We start from the raw sequence: 20,707 nt of genomic DNA on the forward strand, positions 1-20,707 counted from the left end.
GAGGGAGAGGTTAGGTTGTTGAGGGAGTTCTTCGTTCTCTCTTGGCCCACCTGACCATGCTGTCACGTTTTTGGAAGGTGAGGTTAGGCTAGTGAGGTAGTTGCCCTTCCTCCCCCCTGCCCACCTGACCAGGCCGTGAGGTTTTTGGAGGGTGAGGTTAGAATAGTGAAGGGTCTCCTCAATTCATAGTCTTCCACCTGACCAGACTGTCAGTTTTGGAGGGTGTGGCTGGGGCTTTGCGTGGTTCCCCCTGTTGCGCCGATTCTGGCCTTCCTGTCCAACCCAAAAAGCTTTGGGTTTGGAGGGTGGACTGGGATGGAAGGTTGCACAGATCTTTTCGTGTATGTAGCCTATTCCTTATTTACCTGATCAGTTAGCTTTTGGCGAGTAACCTAGACATCTCCCTACGTGAGGGACGCCAATCGCTTGGGTTCGGCACCCCGTGGGGAGTTTTCTTTCGGCTTCCAGAGGGTGTTACCCACCCATCTGGCCACCGCTTGCCGAGTTTCCGCCACTCTGCTAACTTTTCCCCTTATCGGCTGGTGTTTCGTTTGTTTGCTTTCCACAGTGTTAGCTGGAGCATTGAACACAGTCCCAGGGATGCTATCATGACTTTTGCTATGTTCAGTCTCCACCAGGTTAGTCAGATCTCTCATTGTTATCGTACACGTTACCACTCCGGTGGGTATGGTATTCGGTAGTTGGTGGGTTCCCGCCCTGCGCGTTGAGAGTTGAGCCATATGTGTAGACTCCTCTCTGCCTCTTCCGCCGTTACCATAATGTGTGACATAACGGGATTTCCGTGGCAAATCAGGGCGGAGTACCATAACACCAGCGTATCTTAGAGTACTTATGTTTACATAATTAGTAGTTGACCATTCCGTAGCATAACATATCTTTTCTGCTGCCGGATTCCTTTCCGGCGGTGTTTTATCATATGATAAACTATCACCCACATGTATCGTGTATTAATTCTATACTGCCGGATTTAATTCCGGCGGGGTTTTGCCTGATGATAAGCATGTTCCATCACCCATATTTTAGGTTAAGGTATCCTATCACTGCCGGACCTACTCCGGCGGGCCTTAACTCGACGTTACTCATGTATCGTCTTTCCGCTTACAGATGGTACGCTGTCAGGAGCCTGGGTGCACAGCGGTTCTCCAACAACCCTGTGGCCATGAGGTGTGCCGTTCACACTCCAGCTGCTCAGTTCGTGTTGGGGACTTGGTCGTTCTGCACCCAGATGGCTGTGAGATCTGCTACACTCTGTACGAGCTAGTGGTGGATGAGTCGGTAAGCTTTAGAGACCGCTAACCTTTAGTCTCCTTTTGCCTTTAATGTCTTATATTGACATATACGACAGTCGGAGAATAATTTCAGTAAACCCTTCCCTTCCTTTCAGTCTGACCGTATTATCCGTGACTCTTCGCTGTCGACCCTGAAGGTCTGGGTCGGCGGGTTTGGGAGGAATGTTGCGTCGGGCAAGCCATACGTCCTGTCAGAGGAGATATGTAATCTCCTCTACCCCGGAGCCCGGATCTCAGCTGCAGTGCCGGCGGAAGTAGCCGCCCCTTTAATTGAACGGATCCGGGAGGAGGCGCAACCCTCCCAAGAAGACAACCTGTGCGGAGAGGTGGTGGAGGAGGTGGCGGCCATCAATATCCACCTCAAACCAATGAGCGTCGATCCGGACCACCAGGTAGAAGGTAAGGTGGTAAGTGAGGCAGGGGGAGAGAGTGTTGGTAGTCCCCTTTTTGGTTCTCCTTCTTCCTCTTCTTCCTCCTTTTAAGGGTTTCATAAATCAGCTATCCTTGAGGACAGGACGAGGTCTGTTGTCCCCAAGGTGAAATCCTTGAAAAAGAAGGACTTACCTAAGTCCTCTAGACCTCAAAGGTCTAATCCGTCAGCTCCCTCAAGGTCGTCACTGGCTCTTAATCCAGTGGCGTCCTCTAGTAAGGCTACTCCCCCCCCCAAGGGGTCAAGATCCAGGACGTCCAAGGGTGTTCCCCCACAGCCTATCTTTGACCCTGAGGCCTTTGCGGAACTTCTGATGCAGAAGTTAGATAGAAGGTTGAGGCCAGGATTCAAGACCTTTCCTCCCAGCTCACTTCGAGCTTACACACCTCTGGTCAGTCTGTGAAGTCATTGGCAGAGAGGATGCAGACCCAGGAAAGCTTGCTCTCCGGGTTTATGCGCTCCGGAGTAGCAGGACAATCTTATGTTGTTCCGGATGCCTCCAGACTGCCCCCTTTTGATAAGGGAAACCTGTGGCGGCTGGCTCTTCATGCTCCAATACACAATGATACCCTGACCATCGAGGGCTTGGGAACTCGTCGGTTGGAGGAACTGGAGTTTTTTCCACCCGACCTGGTGCCTCCCTACCCAGGCTATGCCAGGCTTACAGAGGAAGCCTGGATCAGATCAGACAAGGTCCCGAAGGAGACAGTTATCTTCCCCAGGGACCAAGCCCAATCCACCTTGATGAGCGCTCTCACTGAATGGGAGTGCGAAAATACCAAGCTTACCCCCTTTAAGGGGACTTTCACGATGTTCTTGGTAGGTGACTCCATCCCTACCCCCTGCACGACTAAGGCAGGAATCGAGGGTAAGCCGCTGCCTCAACTCCGGGAGACAGATCCCACCTCTCTCGTCTTCCCTGGAGATTCGGAATTTTGGTTGGGAGCTCCGGCCACATTCACGGTGGGCAAACTCGACCCCGAGTGCACCTCCACTCTCTTTAGTGAACAGCTTCCCAAGATTCCGGAGGCCCTTCTGAAGGCGGAGTTCGAGGCTAGATGCAGGTTGAGCCGCTCCCTGCATTCCATTACTATTACGGAGGTGACGGCGGTAACTTACGCTGAAGAACCTCTATTCCAGGTCCTGACCAAATTCCTGTTAGCAGCATTTCAAGCGGACCTGTATGACTTTGTAGTGGCGAGGCTAAATTGCCAGAAACACATCTTTGCGGACGCCACTATCAGACACGAGCCCAATAGACTCATGAAGTTCTATCTGGGGTCCTAACATCTTCCCGGAGGATGAGGTCAACAATGTTCTGGCGGAGGCAACCAGAGCAAATCAGAGCCTTCGCTCCTGCTGGGGTCTCCCCTTTAAAAGGAAGGCCACCGAGTCCGCCGGACCTCAAGCCAGGGATAGGAAAAGGTTCAGGAGGTACAGAAAACCTCAGACCCAAACTGTGCTTCAAGCTGTACCGGTCTCCCAGATCGGACAGCCTTCAACTTCCAAAGCCCAGCCTCAGCAACAGTTTGTTCTGATGCAGCCGGCTCAGCAAACCCTTGCTCCGCCAACCTTCGTGATGTCCCAGGCTTTCAACGCTTCGTTTGAAAGCCAAGGGGCGTTTAGAGGCTTTAACAGGCATGCGAGGGGAAGCAGAGCCAGAGCCTCCTTCAGAGGTAGGTCTGCATCACGATCTCTTTCACAGGGAAGAGGAGGCCGAGGAGGTAGAGGAAGTAAGCCCTCTTCCGCTCAATGAGTCTCCTCAGGTGGGCGGGAGGTTACATCTCTTCCGGGACCATTGGACCTTCAGTCCATGGGCCCACAGCATAGTTTCAAAGGGTCTGGGATGGAGCTGGAGCAGAGGGCCCCCTCCGCCAGCCAGGTTCCATCAGTCTCCATCCAAAGCCCTTCTGGACTTTGTAGAAGACCTTCTCCAAAAGAGGGCAATAAAGAGAGTGAGACACCTGAAATTTCAAGGCCAGCTTTTCAGTGTTCCAAAGAAAGACTCAATCCAGCAAAGAGTAATTCTAGACTTGTCTCGTCTCAATTTATACATTCAATGCGACAAGTTTCGCATATTTACAATCTCACAGGTGCGGACCCTACTTCCCCGTGGGGCCGTCACCACCTCTATAGATCTTTCAGACGCTTATTATCACGTCCCGATTGCGAGAAACTTCTCTCCTTACCTAGGATTCAGGCTAGGGAAACAAGCATACTCGTTCAGAGTCATGCCATTCGGGCTCAACATAGCGGCCAGAATTTTCACCAAACTGGCAGAAACAGTAGTCCAGCAACTACGGGCCCAAGGGATTATGTTAGCCGCATACCTGGATGATTGGATAATTTGGGCATCCAACGCCAAGAAATGTCGGAAAGCAACATCTATAGTGATCAGCTTCCTGGAATCCTTAGGTTTTCAAATAAACAGGAAGAAATCCCGCCTAGTTCCGGAGGCTCAGTTTCAGTGGTTAGGAATCCAGTGGGATCTGGACACACACAAACTGTCACTTCTGCCAGCCAAAAGGAGGGAAATAGCCAAAGCTACCAGGCAGTTCCTCAAAAACAAAAAAGCCTCTCGTCGTACCCAGGAAAGAGTCCTGGGTTCTCTTCAGTTCGCGTCAGTAACAGATTTGCTGCTGAAAGCCAAACTGAAGGATATAAACAGAGTATGGCGGAGACGAGCCAACAGCAGATACAGAGACAAGATGTCTCTAATTCCGCCGGTGTTGAGGAAGAGGCTTCGACCATGGTCAACAGTCAAGAGTTTGTCAAGGTCAGTGCCTTTCCAATTTCCCCCTCCATCATTAGTGATCCATACGGATGCTTCCTTGAGCGGGTGGGGAGGATATTCCCAACACAAGAAAGTTCAAGGAACATGGTCAACTATGTTCCGCCAGTTCCATATCAACATTCTAGAAGCAATGGCAGTATTTCTATCTCTAAAGAAACTACGTCCAACCAGGCAGATTCATATCAGACTGGTACTGGACAGTGCAGTAGTTATGCATTGCATAAACAGAGGGGGCTCCAAGTCGAGCCGGATCAATCAGGTAATGATCGCAATTTTCTCTCTGGCAAGGAAACATCGTTGCACCTGTCAGCTACTCATCTGGCAGGTGTCCGGAATGTCATTGCAGATTCACTGTCCAGGACAACTCCGCTGGAGTCGGAATGGTCATTGGACAAAGCATCATTCGAGTGGATTTGTCGTCAGGTACCAGGTCTCCAGGTGGACCTGTTTGCCACAGAGAGCAACCACAAGCTTCCGTGTTACGTTGCTCCCAATCTAGACCCTCTAGCTCACTCCACAGATGCGATGTCAATAGACTGGAACAGGTGGCAAAGGATCTATCTGTTTCCACCAATAAACCTATTGATGAAAGTTTTACACAAACTCAGATCATTCAAAGGTCAAGTAGCACTTGTGGCACCCACTGGCCGAAGAGCAATTGGTTTCCTCTTCTTCTAGAGTTGAAACTCCGGCGCATACAAATCCCCAGTCCAAGTTTGACTCAAATAGTACAAACTCGGACTGTGTCAGCTTCCTCAAGAATTCTGAATGCCCTAGCTTTATGGACTTCATGAAGTTTGCAGCTCAGAAAGACGCTAACATTGATCCTATTAATACACTGTTCATAGAATCCGACAAGAGGGAATCTACCCTCAGACAATATGACTCAGCAGTTAAAAGTTAGCATTATTTCTGAGGGAATCTGAAGCTCAGGAAATGACCACGAACCTTGCAATCTCTTTCTTCAGATCATTATTTGAGAAAGGACTGGCCTCTAGTACTATTACTACAGCAAAATCTGCTTTAAGAAAAATATTTTTACATGGCTTCAATATTAACCTTACAGACTCATATTTTTCATCAATTCCTAAAGCATGCGCTCGTCTTAGACCAGCAACCTGTCCCCACACGGTTTCCTGGTTCTTAAATGACGTACTTAAATTAGCATCAGACACTGATAATGAACTATGTTCATACTCGAGTCTGTTAAGGAAAACGTTATTTTTAATTAGCCTAGCTTCAGGTGCCAGAATTCCTGAACTGTCTGCTCTCTCTAGAGAACTGAATCATGTTGATTTCCTCCCGTCAGGAGAAGTTCTGTTGTCTCCGGATCTCAAGTTTCTAGCTAAGAACGAAGATCCACAAAATAGATGGTCCCCTTGAAAGGTTGTCCCCCTTCCACAGGATCTGTCCTTATGCCCAGTTAACACTTTAAAAGCTTATTTAAATAGAACTTCTTTTTGTTAGGGAAAATGGAGGAACCATTTCTTTAAAGGCCATCAGGCAACAAATACTGTATTTCATAAAGCAAGCAAACCCGGATTCAGTACATAGGGTACATGATATTCGAGCAGTGGCCACCTCCACTAATTATTTCCATAATGTGAAATTTGATGACCTTAAAAGTATACGGGCTGGAAATCACCAACAGTGTTCAAACGCCACTATCTTAAATCTCTAGAGGCTCTTAAATACTCCACAGTGGCTGCAGGAAGTGTTGTTCCTCCTGCCCTAGACTAGCTTATGTAACCTTAGTTTATCCTGTCCTTTATTCCTCTCTCGCCTGCGCCCCTCATTTACTCGCCATGCCTTCTACCTTTAGGTTAGGCCTGCTTCACAGCCTGACTCCTGACCATTTTGCATATTTTGTTGTACCCCTTTTTTGTTAGCCTTAAGTGTCTTGGTGTAATTAATTCTGTCTGTGTGCCCTATATTGTTAATCATGTTTTATTATTAATGCTTTGGGTTGTTAAAAAACAGTAATTTTCTTATAGTTTTATTTAGCTCCATTAAGATAATTCTTAGAGGGCTCCACCAAGCTTTTGTATGGCTGATTCTCTGTTATAATTTCACCGGGTGACACAGGTCGAGCCCAGAAAAGGGATTTTGACAAAGGAAAAATCTATTCCTGGGGGAAGACCTGTGTCACCCGGTGACCCATCCCTGTATTTCCTTTCCCCCCCTGAGTGGCATACCAAGCTTGGGGGGTGCTAACTTGTTTACAAGATGGCGGCTGAGGTGGTGGTTGGCTGGGCAAAGAGAGTGAGGTATGTAACGGCTCCTCACTTTTCGGGGTTTTGAGATTGGAGAGCTCTATAGGGCAGAGGCCTGTGGCAGTGACACCACTCACCCTTTGTGTATACCGACACCATATTTATATTATAAATGGCGTTCGATCCGGGGGTCGTAACCCTGGCATTGTGTTTAGCTTTTTCTCTGGTATATTTAGCAATACTTATACCTAGAAATATGTGCTAAAAGGATATTTCACCGGGTGACACAGGTCTTCCCCCAGAAATAGATTTTTCCTTTGTCAAAATCCCTTTATCGAGTTGATTCATCAACAGAATTTTGTCTAAAAGTCTTTTGTTTACATCTAGGCTTGAAAGCTGCTGATAATCACTCTGCCCTAAAAGTAATCCTCATATGTGTTATGCCATTCCTTTAGGCTGAAACTTTTGCTTTATGTTTTGATTACCGGGTCTAGCCTATGGTATAATTTTACCGTAAATTAATTTTTGAATGGTGATTTCTGGGCGGAGATATAATTGCTTTAAAAGTAACTCTTAAATGTTTTGTCATTCTTTTAGACTAATCCAGGGAATACTTTTTTGCCTTGGCTACTTGTGTGCCGCTGATGTAGTTTTGCCCCAAAGGTAGTTCTTGCATCTTACGCAGGTTACTTGCAAGCCTTCTATATAATTTTGCCCTAAAATTAATTTTCAAATGGTGTTTTCCAGGCATAGGCACTCGCTAGCCGCCGATTATTTGCCTTAAAGTAATTCTTGAATGTTTAGTCATTCTTTTAGACTAATCCAGGCAAACTTTTTTGCCTAGGCTATTTGCGAGCAGCTGATGTAGTTTTGTCCTAAAAGTAATTCTTGCAACTTACACCATTCCTTTAATCCAAATTTTATATCAGTGGGGTTTACAGGGCGTAAACTTTTCCCAAGCTGTCGTTATATAATTGCCTTAAAAGTAATTGTTGGATGTTTCATCATTCTTTTAGGCTAAAGATTTGCATTTTATGTTTGTTTACCAAACCTAATATACTTGCTAGCCATCAGTAAATAATATTACCTTAACCCTCATATTTTCCCTTGCAAGAGAATTGAAAGTATAAGGACAGAAAGTAGTAAGGAGAGAAGGATGCTTATTATGCAGCTCCTAGATTATATAGCAAGCTTCCTCTTGAGCTGAGGCAGTTTGAGGATTTGAATCCTTTCAAAACAAACTAAACTTTTTTGTTTATCAATGCTGTGATATGGAATATCAAACAGTGAATATGGAACATGTAGTGTGATGACGCACGCTCAGCAAAAATCTGATGAATAAACTTTTAATTTGATAATGGAGGCCCTACAAGCACTTTGGAAGAGGTGCCTAGATTGTAAGAGACGGGCCATCACATCGATGGCGGTCTCTTTCGAGCACAAGGCCTATGTGTGTTCTTGCGTCATATCTTCGGAGGGATCCAGACAAAGAGGGAACAAGAACATTCCGTTTTCTCTCGAGGAACGCAACTTCTACCGTACAATATTTCCGTCTGTTTCTCCCTAACCATTGTTGTCTTGATATATGTACAATAACCACTACTTGCATTGCCATGCAAGCATTCTAATCATGTGCTCATAATGTTCCACCGAATCTTCTATATCAAACTGTATGTATGTTTCTGTTTGTGAAGACGCCAAACGTCTCGCCATTTTGCATATATTATGCTACTGCATTGTATTCATTAATCTGTCTCAAATCTCATGCAATTGGCCATATGTAGAATTTCCTGGCTTTTCCATTGATATATGTTTTATCATTGTACGTTTATTATGTCTCTCACAATTGCCATCTGTTTGTCAGCATTCGAAACATTACCTCTGTTTTGCTCTGTCTGTGTGTAGATGCTACTTTGCGGCTCGCACAGGCCAATAACATCTTCGAAGATTCTGTACATTCATTCAGTAAGGGACCACCAATAAACCAGTGAACACCCAGCCAGTATATCACCCAATCCCGTCCTTACAAGATAAGTGTCAACAAGTAACAAGTTATAACAATATTTTATCGTCAGAAGAGAATCGGTCCCAGTATTTGCTTTGTCATTGTTTTGTGTAGAGTACTCGCTTCGGCAGTACATTTACTTAGTTGGAACTTTTTCTGAGAAGCTTCTCATGTTTCTTGTGCAAGGATAACATGCATCTAGGTTGATGCGCAGATTGTGAATGTTCCACACTTCCAGTACCCAGAAGCAGCCACTGGCGCCCACTTTAGCTTGACGCCTGCTCATGCTACGAGAACTAGATGGCGCCCACTGGTGCTACCTTCTGGCGCCAACTCGTGCTCTGAGCAGCCAAAGGTGTCGAAAAGTGCCCAAGTGCCCACGGCCAACTCTTACCATCTGCTGCCAAATCATGCTCTGTGCAGCCAAGGCACTCCAGAGCGCCCGAACGCCCAAGTGCGCCCACAGGCGACAACTGTAGCAGACAGCCAGACATGTACAAAGCTGACATACCCTTTTTCTCTCCTTCTACTAGCCCTATGTGTTTATCCACTCACTTCCATGCCTGGCTCCCTAGCTTCCTTTCCCACACCATCGCCAATCTTGTGTATAGGTTAACAGAAAATTAACCTTGCAAAGTGAGTGTTGTGCAGTGGAGGAGGTGATTTTCCGGCCCGCCGCTTCTCCTAGACCTAAGTCACTGTCATACTCCCTTTCACCTGGCAGAAGTCTTACTGAATGTCCAAGGGAGGCTGGTGAGATTTATCCCAGGTAATTGCCCCCTCAGTCGAACCTGTTGCATATTCCCAGGTATCAACAGACAGCCACTGAAAAGGCATCTTCATGGCAGTGTAGTAGGCTATCCAGCCCGTCGGATATCCTAGTCCTAAAGTCCCTGTCATACTCCCCTTCTCCTGGGAGGAGACATACTGGCAGTCCAAGGGAGTCTGAGGGGTTTTGCCCTGAGTAGTTGTCCCTCAGTCCAGCCTTGGATTGAGGTACAGTATCATCAGACAGCCACTGGAAGGTGTCGTGATGAAAGCTTAGTGTTTCAATTTAGTGTGAGCATCACTCGAAACAGTCTTTCAGAGCACTGGTCATCAGCGTGCTAGGCTGACGCCTCTTTTTGGTGCCAAGTGTCCAAAATACTTGCTTCGGCAGTACATATTCTAAATGGAACAACGCAGAGAAATTAGCATGGCCCCTGCACAAGGTTGACATGCAATTTGTGAAGTCTTCTACAATTTTCGATCGGCACCTAGATTTTTTCATTAGAAACACTTGTCCTTTCTTGGGCGCTACCTGGCTTCAGCTTCCAAGTAGTCAGCACCAGTCCCCTTTGCCAGGTGCCTACTCTCCGCTCAACACTCGGCATATGCTCACGAGCTTTGTTTTTCCTCTGTTTAAGGATTGTGGCTGGCCTGTGGAAGACTATGATGTACAGGCAGTCCCCAGTTATCGACGATCCAGTTTATCGAGACTTGTCTAGCAATGACAATCGGTGATTTTTGGCGCCAATATGCGCCAATTTCCGCTTATCGGCACCGATAATCTCTTACTGGCGCCGATATATACCTAAAAGAGATGCTGATAACCGAAATTCGGCACTTATCGGCGCTGAAAAAGCACCAAAAATCACTGATTTTCGGTTAGTGGTGATTTTCGCTTATCGTCACTCCGTCAGAATGGAACCCCCGCCAATAACTGGGGACTGCCTGTACTGCAGAATTTTGTGGTCTGTATGAGGTGTAGTCAAGCCTACAGGTTTTCCAAGTGTCTGTGTGAGGTGTAGTTGAGCCTACTGGTTTCCCAAGTGTCCGCATGGCTATCAAGAGTCCGCATAGTTGGCAGTTGGTTCACAGTGTCCACAACGCTGCACAATGTTTTGCAAGATCGTTCGCTGGTCTACAGTGGAGACGAACCAGAAGGCCCGCCTTCTGAGACAGGGTTTTCTCAGTTTGGGGACCTGTGCCTCAACCTCTCTGCGACATTTTAGGCCTTTTCATGAATCCTATCTCCTCTTCGTTTGACCTTTTTTTCTGGACTTAGAATGACTGTTGACCAGAGTACTTTGGTTACAACTAGGACAAGGTAACACAGTGGGACACCGTCACCTTTTAGCTGGACCTATAATGGTGGCTGTACATAGATGAAGTAGGGAACTCCCTTCTTCCTCCAAGCCCAGACCTAGTCTTCTACTTTACACCTTGGATCTTGGTCGAGGAACCCACGGGTGAACCGGAAACTTTCTGGATCGTGCATCCTTCTCACATATGTTAGAGAGCTGTAAGCATTTCTCTTCAGAGCTTCAGTGCTTCTTGACCTTAGTTTACACCTGGGCTGTGGTAGTTCTCTCTAGACAAGATTTCATTCCTACCATATACATAGAGAAGAAAGGCTTGTTTTCTCACTCATTTTCTATCCAAACAAGAGGACCTCTACTGTTAACAGATCGGCTTTGATTTCGTTCAAGTCATCTAAAGTTCTTGCAGATGAACTGAGAGCAGGTGCTTCTTTACGTCCCCTGGTCTGGCAGAAACTGTGGAGTCCATGGGGCAGACTGTCTATGATCCTATTTGCCACCTCAAGGAACCTTTGAAGCTTCAGAAAGCACCAGTACAAGGTTTTTCTGGTAGACTTATTGCTTAAACTAGTGTGTTTGCAGATGTCATTCTTCTAGCCCCATCTACCAGACTAAGTGGGCCTTTTTTTGAAGCTGGGGTTGCAGTCTCTACCCCTCTTTTTATAGACAATTATGGCCCATTTTTGGATACCCCTTCTGTACCTGAGGAGATCTACATCTTTCATACTCCATCAGTAAAGGGTATTGATCCATGCTTAACTAAGTGCGTAAACACAGGGGCCTAGCTTTTGATGGCCTTATCTGGTTTTTGATGTGTCCAAGCGAGGAAGGAATCTGGTCTGCTGTAGCCTGGATGTATTTTGAATGACGATGAGTCCCTTGTTTGATCCCCCGTGTTCCTCTTCCCGGCAACCTTACATGGAAGACACCCTTCCAAGTGACCTCTGACTTCAACTAGGACACATTAGTAAGATCCAAGTCATTGTTTAGAGAAGGTATTTTCACAGGGAGAAGCTTTTTTCCTTGTTTACCCTGGGATTTTTAGCCATAACGAGGATCTATTCAAGTTCTAGATCCATTCCTTCACCTTTAGGAAGTTAATGGACATCATTGACTATAGAAGAGAGAACCCTCCGTCCAGCTGCAGCTTTCAGTTTTTCACATGAACAGAATTGGACTAAGATCACATTCTGAAAGGGCTTATTTCTGAATACTTAAGGAAACACTTTATTTTTTAAGTGAAAGTCAAGGAGATCAGAGCAGCCTCTTCCTCTCTTAGCTTTCAGGCTCATTTGTCCTTTACTTCTATTCAACTTAGTCCTATTGGAATTATATTCATCCTCCGCATCTCTACATCCATTCCACATAGCCCTACTGGAAGTATAGTCATCCTCTGCATCTCGCTTTCTTATCAGGTGATCCCAATCTTCTAGTTCTCCTGTTGCCAGCTATAGTCTGGGGTCAGCTGCTGTCTGGCACCAGCTACAGGCAGTCCCTGGTTAACGGTGGGCTTGGTTAACAGCAATCCGGTTTTACGGGGCCTGTCTAGTGACGAAAATCGGCAATTTTCGGCACTGAAAGTCATCGATTTCTGCTTATCTGTGCCGATAATTGGGTGTTGGTGCCGATACACACCTAACAGAGGCGCCGATAACCAAAAACTTGCACTTTTCATAGCTGATAAGTCCCGAAATTCGCTGAAAAAGCGCGAAAATTGCTGATTTTCAGTTAGTGGCGATTTTCGGTTATCATCACACCTGCAGAATAGAACCCCCGCCAATAACCGAGGACTGCCTGTATAGAGCTTTCAGAGCCATGAGCTTCTAATTCGTCTGGTTCCCAGCTCGCCTGGCGCCAGCTCTTGCTCCGAGGGCCCGCTAATTCCCATGAGCTCCCACTAGCTCCCACGGGCGCCCGCTAGCTCCCATGGGCGTCCACTAGCTCCAGCGAACGGCCGTTAGCTACCACAGATGCCTGCTAGCTCCCACAAATGGTTTTTAGCTACACAGTGCCTGCTAGCTCCCACAAGCACCCGCCAGCCCTGAGCTCTTATATCAACTGGCACTCAGCGCTTCTGGCGCCAGCTACAGCCTGACACCAGATCATTCTCTAAGCTATCCAGCCCTCTCCAGCTCTGTGGGAGAATAGAGAGGTCTCTGTTCTTTTTGAGTTTTCAGAGGACCATCATCTACATATGGTGATATGGCAAGATCCGTTACATTCACTGACTAGAATGTATTGCCATCATGGACTTCTAACTTGGGACACACTCAGAATTAAGAGAGTGGTTTGCCATCTTTTAAGTAAAGCTAAGGATGTCAATAGTAGCCTTTACCTCATTAGCTTGCATACATTTTATGTCTCATATGTCCATTCTGCCTTCGAACTACTGGGAATGTATCGTTCTTTGTTTCTCACTATTTTTAATGGGAGTTAAACAGTGTTGAATGTTACAGTGCCTTGAGACCATTTCTAGTGACTGGCATGGTATCACAGAAGGAAGCATAAGATTGTTTTTTCCTACTGTCTCTTCACCTTGTAATAAGGTGTCGAGCTTTTTGCGGAGCCAGGGGGTACATTGTACCTGAAGGCACCCACCACTCTTAGTGGATGGGTTGTCGTTTTATCTCAGTGTAGGTGACAATGTTGTCTGGTTGTTTTTATTTTGGTGTTATGCCCAGGGCAAGGGTGAGGACCTATCATTCTTTGCTAGCCATTGGAGTACTTCCTTCGCTGCAAAGTTCCCACTAGGTAGGAGGCAACCCATGGCTATACCACCACGCCACTATGAGTTAAGATGAGCACCTACCAGAGGCAGTAACCCAGTAGCTCTCTTAGCTGATAGGTAACGACAAGCATTGGTTTTCAATGCCAGCAAGTTTTTCTATTTTCAAATTCATTACATAATTAATGTTTTTGGAGTAGAATATGTCCATGTATCCTACCTCCTATCAATGTGGGAATAGCTATGTAATTACTTGGTAAGTTACTTATATAAAAATGACATTTTTATAATAAAATAAAGTTTTATATATGTTTATACAGTAATTCCATGATTGGAGCCCACCCTCCTCCCCGCTGATGGACATAAGACACGAAGAGATAGAAGTTATCTGCTAAAGTTGTTCCTAATACAGTATTCCTGCTGGGGGGCAGAACTGGTCACCTACACAGACGTGCGAGGTGTTATGCGTAAAATTTTGAATTCAAGCTGCTGTGTAAAGTGAACTAAAAGCTATGTAATTACTTGGTTAGTATATATAAAACTTTATTTTACTATAAAAATGTAATTTTAGCTTGTACATGGAAACAGATTTTTTTGAAAATTTCACTTTGTATAACATACTGTTTTATTATTTTACACTCTTAATTTAACTTTTGAACATGTTAATAATAGAAAGAATTTTAAAGGGGGGACATTTTGAGTGGGCTGGAATGAATCATCCTGATTCCCTTTATTTCTTATGGGGAAATTTGTTTCATATTTCAAACAAATCACATTTTGACCAGTCTTCTGGAACAGATTAAGTTTGAAGTCCGAGGTACTACAGTATATGAAATCATGTTTTTGAATGAAATTTTAATGATCGCATGATGCACGAGATTAGATGATTTATGAGTAAATACACAAATTATGGTTCTTTTGTACGCTGCATATTTTTTAGTTTCACAGAATGTTTTTGTTGGAAATAAACTGTGCTTGTTTATTTATGGAGCAAACTCCGTAAAAGGCGATTCAAAATTCCAAAAAAATCCAAAAACTGAAATAACGTGTGGCTCTGCCCTTGTAGTAACTCGAGAACTAATGGCTGCTGATTCAAAAAAGTCCAGGATCTTGGGATTTGCCAGACCTCGGAGTGCCGGATTCAAGATGTCGGACTGTACTGTATTTCTGTAAACACACTTAAGAACAAATACATACTGTATGGAGGGGAAGCAAGCTACAGGGACAGTGCTGTACTTTTTCAACCACTGCTTAGCTAGGCAAACACATTCATAACTGTATGTACTGTATGGTGATTTGCCTAATGCTAATACTTTACTGTAATCCTGTGGTGATTAGCTGAATGATGTCCAGAGTATGGAATTAATGATAATCTTCTTGGCTTTGATGTTGTGGATGGAGGTGCAATTTTGTGTTTGTCAAAAATTTTTTTTACTGTGATAACAAATACATTATGTTAAATTCCAAGTGTTACATTTTAATTTAATTATGGAATGTGAAGTAAATATGTGTAGTTATTGCAGAAAATTTAGGTGATAACTGAGCAATTACATCAACACGCCATCTTAATCTCTAATGTAAGTCAAGTGTCCATAAAGATAGTGAATTGGAAGGGAAATTAGTAAATCAGGACCATTTGTGATCGAAGCATTCTACTAAGGTAATATTTTTCTAAAATTTCAATTGGCAACATAAAATGTTATGTAATGTAGTATCAGCAGTTAATATTTATTGTATACGTAATACAGGTAGTAGCACTTGTTGAGAACAGAAGTAGGCTGTTTCTATCTTTTTGAAAGGTATGTTGGCTCATTTGGCAACAAGCAGAAAGTGAACTAGTACTTTTTTACCATGTTTTGTAATTTAGTATCAGCAGTAAACATTTGTTAGTACAGTACTGTGCAGTAGTACTGCTTATTAAGAACAGAAGTAGGCTGTTGATCTGTTTTGAACAGTGTGTAGGCTCATTTTCCCATGAATGGAAAATGAACTTAGAAGTCTTTCATCTTGTATTAAACTTGAATTGCTGGCAGTTAGAAAAGTTGCCTGTGTATGACTACCCTTAGAAAATAAGGTTTTCTTGGTTTACAACTCCATAGAAGTTTAATCCCAATAGGCAAATCAAAATCAGCAGTGTCTCAAGCAGCTAATCTACCAATACTAGATAGACAAAATCTAGTAATAAAAAAATACCAGTACTGTATTAGCTTCTGGATAAGTATTAGATGTTGCAGGTAGCTCACTCAGCATAGCTGTCAGCCAGACACATTCTAGGATGATGGATGTATGACAGACAAGTTCAGTTACTAGGGTCCGTGTTAGCGACAATTGGTCTTGACACCTCGACGTTTGGAAGAATTGTTCGATCCAGGAAGACGGTCAACTGATCCTCCAATCTCGACACTCCAAAGATATTACTATTAAGCTCTGTCTTTATGGACCATGGGTACAGTAGTCATTGACCAGGCCACGTTGAGAATATCGCTTCTCGTCTGATCAGTGAAGTTAGAAATGATGGGGTCAGGTCAGTACAAGCAGTCCCTGGTTATCGGCCAGGGTTCTGTTCCGACATTGTGACAATAAGATTGCTGATAACTGAAAATCGGTGATTTTTGGCGCTTATCAGTGCCGATAACCGGGTATTGGTGCCGAGAACCTTAGATAGGCGCCTCTGTTCAGTATGTATTGGCGCCAGTACCCGATTATCAGCACCAATAAGCAGAAACCGGCGCATATCAGCGCCAAAAATTGCCAATTTTCGTTGCTAGACAAGGGCCGTAAAACCGGATCCCCAATAACCAAGCCCGCCAATAACCAGGGACCGCCTGTAATTGGATAGGTGACCTCCTGGAGCACTGGATTTTGTTGATGTATAAGAGACGTCCCTCGCATCCATGGTTAGAAACACTGGGACTAGTCAGTACTTGGATAAGTGACCTCCTAGAAACTTCAGATGTTGTTGGCACCTAGGAGAAATCTTTTGCAGCCATGATTCAAGTCTTGGGCTTCCCATTGTTTTGCCTGGTTCATCAGGAGATCAACAATACCTCCAAACTAAGTTCCAACAACTTGTTTTTGGTTCTAACTCAGTCAAAAAGTAGTATTTGGGAGCTCCATTTCTTTTGACTTGATGTAGTTGCACTCATCCTGTGAGGAGTGGAAGATGTAAGCAGTAGCTGCTGCTGCTTTAATTACCAGTTGATCCACAACCTGAGGAGAGAATATTATGTGGATCTTTAAACAGTTCTTTTTAGACTTTAAGAGTCTCAAGATCCAAGATAGACACTCCTCGGTGTGATAGCAATGACACCACGGTAATACTATGGTCAACAAAAGGTCCAAGGGTGCTTTCATCTGCTCAATTGCAGTGCAAGTACACGAGCAGACAGAAGACCATTCAGTACAGTGGCCAACCAGACATCCCAAGCAAGATGGATGTAATTACAACAATTATTCACTGAGGTCAGGAGATAAGGACAGTTGATCATGGCACCTTGACCTCCAGAAATTCGTTCAACCTCTGAAGAAGCTTGATCATAGTTGTTCTTTCTCAGCTTACTGAAGTTGGCGCTGTTTTGTTCTGTCTTCTTGCACCTTTGAACAAAGTAAGACATCTTTGGTACCCATTTACATCTGGAAGCTTATGCCTTTCATCGTTCTACGTTTCGAAAGTGATCAGTGAGATGGAGCATTCCATTCCTATGGTCCTGTGGTGCCAATGACAGTACAGTATAATGTCTATGTTGCCTCCACAAGGACTAGACTTTCAACCCAATGCCAACAACTTGTTCGTTAGCTCCAAGTTGGCCAAGAAACAGTGCTGGAGAAATTGTCATTTTCTGACTACTGTAGTGATGATCAAATGAGTGTACCCAGCAACTTCTTGGTGGACATCAGTACATTTTGGACCAGATCTTTCGAGGCCAGGGGCATCAGTCTGTCCATCGCATTCAGGGAGAACCTGTTGGTCGAGTACTAGGATGGAATGTGATCGTGCAGATCACATTTATCTCCTTTTACCTTGGAATGTTGCCCATAGGTCCTTGGACTCCTTTTCTGTGGATCCTGTGGTGGATGCTCAACAAGTCATATAGTTCACCCAGGTCTTGAGGGACAGGTTACATCTCACCTAAGGGGTATGGCTGCAAGGAGAAGGTGCGTTTGTGGGACTGGCCTCCTCTCTTTCTCCTGTCTTTCTTCCTCTTCCAGTGGGCAGAGGAACAGTGAATGAGCCGTCACGTGCTGGACTGGTGTGCATGCAGGTGGTCTCGATGACTGCGTATCATGTTTATAATCTAGCTCTATTTGGATTACTGTAGTAGATGAAAATCCTTCCTTTTCTCTAGCAAGGGGAGAGATGTACTGACTATGAGCAAACCAGTTGGTTATTCTTAGCTTTATAGTCTCCGACACTGGAGGCTCATCCAAACATTTGTGAATCAAGGATATTACGTTCCTTTAATTTGAAATGCCCAGAAGTCTGATGATTGAAAATCTCTCATGTTCAGTAGATCAGAGGTATGGCCTCCTTCCTTTGCTCTTTCATGACCAGGAAGAGAGTACTTAGGTGAGCCAAACTACCAGTCACTTCAGAGATTTACTCGGAATACTCCCTCCATAAGTAAGTCTCCCATACGTAAAGATTGAGGGTTTTTATTTGTGTAGGAACAAATGACAAATTTTTAAAGTAATCTGTATTTTTCTTAATACACAAACCTTAGGTCTTTACATAAAGGGGCCACCTCTTACCACCCCTCATTCTCTTACCTGGGCCAAAAGGTAAAATGCGTAGAATTGGATGCACACCGACTTGGTGGGCAGCACTTCCACCCCTTCCATAGGTAACTGTTACTATAACCATCTTGCAAAAGTTTAATGGCCGTATTTCCAGCTCGCTGAAAGTTAATCCCATATGTAAAGACCTCAGGTTTGTATGTTAGGAAAAATACAAATTACTTTAATAAAAAATTTGCCATGTTAAGAATGTTTCAAGTAGAGAATAGGAAACAAATTCTGACATGCAGTTAACCCTTAAACGCCTACTGGACGTATCATACGTTGACTAAAATTGTCTGTTGGGTGCCTTCTTACGCCCGCGTGGTAACTTGGCCGAAAATTTCAGAAATTCTTTCGTCATTTTGTCGTAATTTTTGCACTGTTCTATATTAGCCGTTACATAAAGTTTTATATATGAAAATGTATGCAATTTCATGTAAAATACAGCAAAATACAACCCATGGTTGTAGCTTTTATCAGTTTGGAAATATTTTCATATAAACCACGATAACTGCCAAAATTTCAACCTTCAGTCAACTTTGACTCGACCGAAATGGTAAAAAAACGCAATTGTAAGCTAAAACTCTTACATTCTAGTAATATTCAATCATTTACCTTCATTTTGTAACCAATTGGAAGTCTCTAGCACAATATTTCGATTTATGGTGAATTTTTGAAAAAAAACTTTTTTCCTTACGTCTGCGCCAGAAATTCTTTCGTCACGTTGTCGTAATGTTTGCACTGTTTTATATTAGTCGTTACATAAAGTTTTATATATGGAAATGTGCGCAATTCCATGTAGAATACAACAGAAAATAACTCATGGTTGTAGCTTTTATCAGTTTTGAAATATTTTCATATAAATCACGATAACTACCAAAATTTCAAGCTTCGGTCAACTTTAACTCGACCGAAATGGTCAAAAAACGCAATTATAAGCTAAAACTCTTACATTCCAGTAATATTCAATCATTTACCTTCATTTTGCAACAAACTGGAAGTCTCTAGCACAATATTTCGATTTATGGTGAATTTCTGAAAAAAAAAACCTTTTTCCTTACGTGTGCCTTGTGGTAACTCGGCGAACATCTCAGAAATTCTTTCGTCACGTTGTCGTAATGTTTGCATCGTTTTACATTAGTCGTTACATAAACTTTTATATATGAAAATGTGCGCAATTTCATGTAGAATACAACAGAAAATAGCTCATGGTTGTAGCTTTTATCAGTTTTGAAATATTTTCACATAAATCACGATAACTGCCAAAATTTCAACCTTCGGTCAACTTTAACTTGACCGAAATGGTAAAAAAACGCAATTGTAAGCTAAAACTCTTACATTCTAGTAATATTCAATCATTTACCTTCAATTTGCAATAAATTGGAAGTCTCTAGCACAATATTTCGCTTTATGGTGAATTTTTAAAAACATTTTCCTTACGTCTCTTGTGATAACTCGGCCGAACATCTCAGAAATTCTTTTCGTCTCATTGTTGTAATATTTGCACCGTTTTATATTAGTCGTTACATAAAGTTTTATATATGAAAATGTGTGCAATTTCATGTACAATACAACAGAAAATAACTCATGGTTGTAGCTTTTATCAGTTTTGAAATATTTTCATATAAATCATAAATAAATAGAAAAATTTGACTTTTGGTCAACTTTAACTCGACCGAAATGGTCGAAAACTGCAATTATAAGCTAAAACACTTACAGTCTAGTAATATTCAATCAATTAGTTTCATTTTTCAACAAACGGGAAGTCTCTAGCACAATATTTCGATTTATGGTGAATTTTTTAAAAAAATATTTTTTTACGTCCGCACATTACGAATTCATGCATCATTTTGTGATAATATTTTCTCTGTGTTGCTTTGATTGTTTTACAATTTGTTATATACCAATATCATCGCAATTTAGTGTACAATACAACTAAAAAAAATTAACTCATTAGCTTTAACCGTTTTGCTTACAGCGCGATTTGTATACAATTATATACAAGTTTTTTTTTTTTTGCTGTCATATATTCCAATATTTATATATGATAATGATATTTTTTTTCATTTCTGATGGTTGCATACTAAACTTCAGGCAATGACAAAAAAAGGAGCCAAAAATGAACTCTTAATCTTAAAAACTAAGCGTGCTGTGATTTTTTTGAAAAAAAACTTTTTTTCTGCTTCGGCGCTAACTCACCAAACGCTGCCGGCATACAGGAGACGTTTTTGTAAATAGAGGCTCAGCGTTTAAGGGTTAATGAGAGAGCTAAGAATAGTCCAGCCATTTCAGTTTTCCAACGCAGCAGTAATGCCAAGATTAGCTCTTGAAGTGGTAGGTGACATGGGAATATTTCCACCTCACTCCTAGCTG

At 43.3% G+C, this 20,707-nt stretch overlaps 1 protein-coding gene and 1 pseudogene across 2 annotated transcripts in view; both read left to right on the plus strand.

The window, feature by feature from the left end:
* LOC136850238 (sec1 family domain-containing protein 2-like) overlaps positions 1-20,707 on the plus strand; it is a 228,561-nt gene that overhangs the window by 184,206 nt on the left and 23,648 nt on the right. The gene's annotated exons all lie outside the window — the stretch shown is intronic.
* Positions 9,898-9,998, plus strand: LOC136850293 (U6 spliceosomal RNA; annotated as a pseudogene).

This window comes from Macrobrachium rosenbergii, chromosome 21 (assembly GCF_040412425.1).
Source record: "Macrobrachium rosenbergii isolate ZJJX-2024 chromosome 21, ASM4041242v1, whole genome shotgun sequence".
In the NCBI taxonomy this organism is placed as follows: Eukaryota; Metazoa; Arthropoda; class Malacostraca; order Decapoda; family Palaemonidae; genus Macrobrachium; species Macrobrachium rosenbergii.